Genomic DNA, 6,414 nt, shown 5'->3' on the forward strand with positions numbered 1-6,414 from the left:
ATCATAATGTCATAGTAAATGAACATACCCAATCTAGTACTAACATATAAGGTCAATATCATAAATGACATAATAAATACACATACCCGAACCAGTCGAATATGCATGGTGTAATAATTAGTAAACTCAGCAGAGATCATCAACAAATCTACTCTTAACACCTGAGCAATATAATCGATAGTATATACATGTATAATAAATGGCATGTATGAAACATGACAACCATATGCAACAATCATAGCTCAAACAAGTGCAACATATCACAATCACATGTAGCTAGTATCTACTAGACATGTATGCAAATATATCTCCACAGATGCACCACGCATCATATGCAAATGTGCATACATGTCACATGGTCACCCTCTCCACCTCTCAAGTCACCACGACCCCTATATGACCGAGAGGCTTGGGTCAATGTCAACTGTACTAGCCTCCAGTACAACCACTATAGAGTGGCCGAGGTGGACTGTTCGCTAAGTAACTATCTAACTACATAGCATCATGGTCCCTGACTATTCATATCTCTAGCCCCCTGACTACTATACCCTCCAGATACCACTACACATGAGTGACCGATGCTGACAGAGTATAACACTGAGTGGCCAAGTGAGCACAACAGGACTAGCTCCACTCCTAACTACCACTCTCCCACAGTGGTCGAATGGGCAGCTAACATGACTAACAACTAGCTCATACCAAAAGGGAGCAACACTACTCTTTGATCTATCTAGACTTTGCACCAGTTATCCGATCCCGTGGACCTAGCTAGATTTCAACCTGGTGTTCGGTCCTTTGGACTTGTCAATTCCTGCACACTAGGTAACACAATTAGATCACAAAATACCTAACTTAACTCACTTATCATTCATCAAAACCTGTGTTAGACTGTTAGTACAAACTTCACCAACAATCTCTCCCTTTTTGATGCAATGATAACCTGGGTTAAGTTTAAAAAAAATATACAACAAATACACACAAAATTATTCTAAGAGAAGCAACATAAAAAAAATGAGATGGTTAGTTTCGTTTCTCTTTATCATTTTTGGAGTTATGTTATTCTGATTTTCATTTATTTTTCTAACTTAACCCCTAACCCTCCCCTTTTGACATTCATAAAAAAAAACATGAGTATATAATAGAAAAATGTATGATAAGTAAAGTAATTAGTGAAAATTTTTTTTCAACAAAATACTTTCAGTATTATTGGGGAAAGGAGTTAAAAGAGTTTTATAAACCTAAAAAAAAATTTCATCAAAACACTTATATTTTATAAAAAATATCAGAATTTTGTGCAAGGAAAGTTTAGAATTTTTATACTAGGTTATGAAAGATAACTTTTACAAAACTAACTGTAAAGTTTAAAGTTCAAATAGTTTTGAAGAAACTTCCAAGGTAATTTTCAAAAATAGCATAATAGTAGTTTTGAAAAGTACTTCTATATTAAAAAAATAATTTTGAAATGGGTTTTGAAGAATTTTTGAATAAGGAATTTCAATGTATCTTAAATAAGAATTTGAAAGCATTTTCATAAGTTCTTCAAGATATCATAAGATAAGTTGTATTATATTTCTCAACCTACTTCTAAAATGTAGTCAACATGATCTGGAAATGTAGTTTTGCAAAATATTTTTCAAAAAGACTTTTGGAAAAGTTTGAGTGTGTTTTCAATAATATTTTTCAACGTATGTTAAAATAGTTTTCACAACACTTGTATAACATATCAGAATTTGTGTAAGTAAAGTTTAGTAGGCGTATACTAAGTTTTGAAAGCTACATATACTAAATTAACTCTAAAGTTTAAAGTTTAAATAACTTTTAAGAAACTTGCAAAGTAACTTTTAAAAAAATAGCATAAAAGTGGTTTGGAAAGTGTTCTACAAAATATATTTCCAAAAACTAGTTTTGAATTAAGCTTTCAAAATAAGGAATTTCAAATTATTTTAAACAAGAATTTGGAAATATTTTCATAATTCTTTATTAAGAATTTTGAACTTCAAAATATCTAAACATAAGTTGTACATACTTGCAAATAATTTTCAAATGTTAAAATAAAAAAAAACATTTTGTAAAGAGAGTTTCAAAGAAAAATTTTCTAAAATTTTCAAAGTATTTTAAAGAAGAATTTTCCAAAGTAATTTAAAAAATCCAAAGTAAAAAATATTTTCACAAATTTTTAGGTAAACATTTCACAAACAAAAATAAATTTTCAAAATATTCTAAAATTCTTTTTCAAAGCATTCTAAGTAAAAAATTTGAAAGTAAGTTTGAAGAAATTTTTTCTCAGAAACAATGTCAAAATAATTTTAAGAAAACTTAATTCGTACCCTTAATTAATAATTAACTTTTTTTAAGTTAACACTCTCCTTGAAATTAACACTCCCCCTTAATTTAACACTCTCCCTTAATTTAACACTCCCCCTTAATTTGTACTAGGGTTTGGGTATGTTAAATTTCAAGGCTTTAGCACATTCTGATTATTTTTGTTAACTATAAGAAGTTTTACCCAAGTGTTTAGGAAATTTAGTGTTAGTAACACTTATATTTAGCAAATATATAATTAGCGTTACCTAAGTTTTCATTGTTAGTATTATCCCTAAGAGCCAATTATGAGATTAGGATTTTTGGGTTACTCATTGAGTTAGACTCAAATGAATCCGCTCATTGGATTGAGTCCAATTCGAATTAGACACATTGGATTAATGGTTTAGACTCATTGGTTTATTGGATTAATAGGTTATACTCATTGGGTTATTGGAATAATGAGATAGACTCATTAGGTTATTAGATTAATGGTTAATCCAATATAATAATCCAACCCATTAAGAGGAATACAAAGAGACAAAACCCCTTGGTATTCATTGGATGAATATAAATAGGTTTTTAATTAGATTTTTCATTAGAGATGAAAAGAAAGACTCTTGATCTTCCCTTCTTCCTCCTCTCTTCCTCCTTGGCCGAATTTTTGCTCTTGGACAAACCTCCATGTGTGAATAGCACCATAGTGGTGGGTCTTCTCCAAATCGTGAGTTCGTGAGATGGATGGAATGTGTTCGTGTGGATACCATAGAGGCGTGAACACTTGATCACGCTGAGATCTACATCCAAAGAAAAGTTTCTGGCGGGATTGCAAAAGGCATGCAACAAAGGTATAAATCTAATTAAACTTAGTATATGTGTTTTTCTCCTTCGTATGGATCTTTTGGAGAGGATCTAGTTTATTTTCCCACTGTGCTTCCTACATGTTTAGCACACTACATCCTTATAGTGGTATCAGAGCCACTTGCAAAGGCATATACTAAGTTGTTAGATTTTTATATGTGAAATAGAAATTGCATGAGATGTTTATTATGATTTGCATGATTATGAGTCTTTTTTTTGTTGAGACCAAAACAAAGTTGTTGTGAACAAAACGGTCTTGACCAATCAAGGTTTTGACCAAACTAGGTCTCAGCCGAAACCTTACAAGGTTTTGGCCAAACTAGGTTTCGACCAAACTAGGTCTTGGTCATACAAAGGTTTCGGCCAAACTAGGTCTCGACCAAAGATGTTGTGAACAACAAGGTCTCAGCCAAAACTATTATGAACAGGAAGATTTTGGCCAAAGGTTTTGTGGGTAGTAGGGTCTCGGGTATGACGACAACTCATACAATGAGTATGTAAAATAATTTTACTTCGGGGGTGCTGCCCCCTCACCCTCGCAAGGGGCGCTGCCCCTTTGACCCTCACCCACTAACCTTTAGCAGGACCGTCATGGCATTGTGGCTCATAATTAGTTGTTGAAATTATAGTAAATTTTATGTCATAAGATATTGTGAATGTTATATGACATGATGCATGGTTATAGCCTTTAACACCAATGTGATTGGATGTGTGTGTGTTGTAATTCATAATACAACCTATGTATTGTACCTCTCCTTTTTCATTCTTGTTGTAAATTTAGACTATCCTCAAATGTAACTCGAGGTTTCTTTAGATTTTGTAATGTATAAATTAGAGAAAAAACCAGTCTACTGGATGATGGTGAAAAGGGAGAAGGACAACAACACACGACGACTAAGGAAGCACTTGGAGAAGAGGCTTAGACCTAGGTTGACCTTTCGATCTTCTCATTGGCTTGAGAAGATCGTAGTTTATGGGGCCATAACCATGACACATTTAATTAGCATATATGTTGATGTATGCCATGATATGCTATAATTATATATGATACATGTGTAGTTTAATCATAATTAGGTCCCTTTCATATTCCTACCAAAATTTGGTACTCACTACTACCTCGATCATTTGTAATCAAGTTTATCTTGGTAGAGTGTGACAAGATAATAGTGATATCCAACTATTGAATTTTGGGTGTGACTTAACTAAGTTATCTCAATTAGATTGAGAACTTAGAGACATATCCCATATGATGTAAATCATATTATATTAGTCTTGGGCGATTAGCCAAAGCTAACTCACGATGAGCTATAATATGGATTTCATAAGATCGGCAAATGAACAAATAATCTTGTTCACCCAATGAGTCAAGAGTTACATAGGATGTAATTGTAAACGTTGTCTACCTAAGTTATACTAAATTTTGGGTGATTAGTCAAAGCTAACTCAAGATGAGGTATAATATGGATCTTGTCCCACGTGAATGTCATCATGTTTGGATCTGGAGCTAGTAGTCTGGGTAAAACCATATCCATGACTTGCTCCTACCAAGCTTTACAATTCAGTAGGAGAATTATTTAATCAAAAGTCTAATTAAAATGATCTAAATATGATACTTATTTCTGTATTTTATTGTTGTTGATCACCATGTCATCTAGTACGTCAAATACACTCTCTCCGCGATCTTTCCTTGATAAGGATAAGCTCAATGGAGCTAATTTCCTAGACTAGTATAAAAACTTGAGAATAGTTCTCAAGTAAGAAAGAAAATTATACGTCTTAGAGCAGTCCATTCTTGAAACATCCCCTACTACTGCCACTAGAGCTGATAAGGATTCTTATAAGAAGCATCAAGATGATGCATTAGATGTTTCATGCCTTATGCTTGCCACCATGAGTTCTGAGCTTTAGAAGAAACATGAGAACATGGATGCCTATGATATGGTTGAACATCTTAGACAACTATATCAACACTACAATAAAAACACCCGTATAGGAGCAGTTGTTTAGGAGTGATTTTAATATCACTCTTGAAAAACGACCAACTGAATCAATTTGAACTAAACTGTTTCTATTGCCTGACCTTTTAAGAATAATTATGAAACCACTCTTGTTGCATAGCTTTAGCATTGATTTAAAAAAACTATTACTGTAAACCTCTCTTAATGATACAACTATTAGAAGCAATCTTAAAATTACTGATATTAGCTACTTTTAGTAGTGATTCTGAGTCAAATGCTGCTATTAACTATTTCTATTGCTCTAACTTCTAGAAGCAATCTTCAAACCACTCATATTGGATTCTTAGTATAGAAGCGTGTGTAAAGTGTTATTGTAAACCGCTTCTATTGCTCTAATGGTTTAGAATTGGTTTTTAAATTGCATCTATTACATAGTTTTAGCATCGATTTGCATATATCGCTGATATATACCGCTATTATTGAAACAACTATTAGAAACAATATTGAAACTACTAATTTTGGATACCTTTGGCAGTGATTTTGTGTTAAACGCTACTACTAACTATTTCTATTAATCTAACTTCCAAAAGAAGTTTATGTTAGCTAGAGCCCTAGAGCCAATCATTTGATGATTGTATTATGGACTTGTTGTATCATATTCTATATAAATAAAGGCATTTGGTTTTTGGTTATTATACTTACTTATATTGGTGCCAAATAAACTAAGTATAATAACGTCCTTGAGTAGAAGGTTCTTACCTATATCAATCGATTGGTTGAACCGATAGTGAGATGATATAGGGAACACTACTCTTAATCATTCCTAGTCGAGTATTAATATTCAGGGACAATGTTAATGCAATAAGACTAGCATGTAGGTCAACTCGATGACTCGTTCTCACAAGTCATGGATATGGAGATATCAAGTTGACACATGGGTATGCATTGGAGAATGTATACTGAATGACCCGCCATGAGAAAGTATCATGGATCGTTATATGAGTGTCATATACTTTCTCATGTGGCTATTAGTATGACTACTAGTCCTTAGACCTGAAGTCACCATGGTTCCCTACATAAGGAGTTATGTACTTTGGTTTCGTCAAACGTCACCCGTAACTGGGTGGACTATAAAGGCGATTACTGGGTATGTAACAAATTATGCGGAGGGATGTGAGTGGTGTAGATGGGATCTATCCCTCCTATATGATGGGAGAGACATCGGTATTCTTGATAGAGTGAGACCACGAAGTGCATGACAATGCCCAAATGAGTCAATATGAGATATTGAGCT

The sequence above is a fragment of the Zingiber officinale genome, chromosome 4B (genome assembly GCF_018446385.1).
Source record: "Zingiber officinale cultivar Zhangliang chromosome 4B, Zo_v1.1, whole genome shotgun sequence".
In the NCBI taxonomy this organism is placed as follows: domain Eukaryota; kingdom Viridiplantae; phylum Streptophyta; class Magnoliopsida; order Zingiberales; family Zingiberaceae; genus Zingiber; species Zingiber officinale.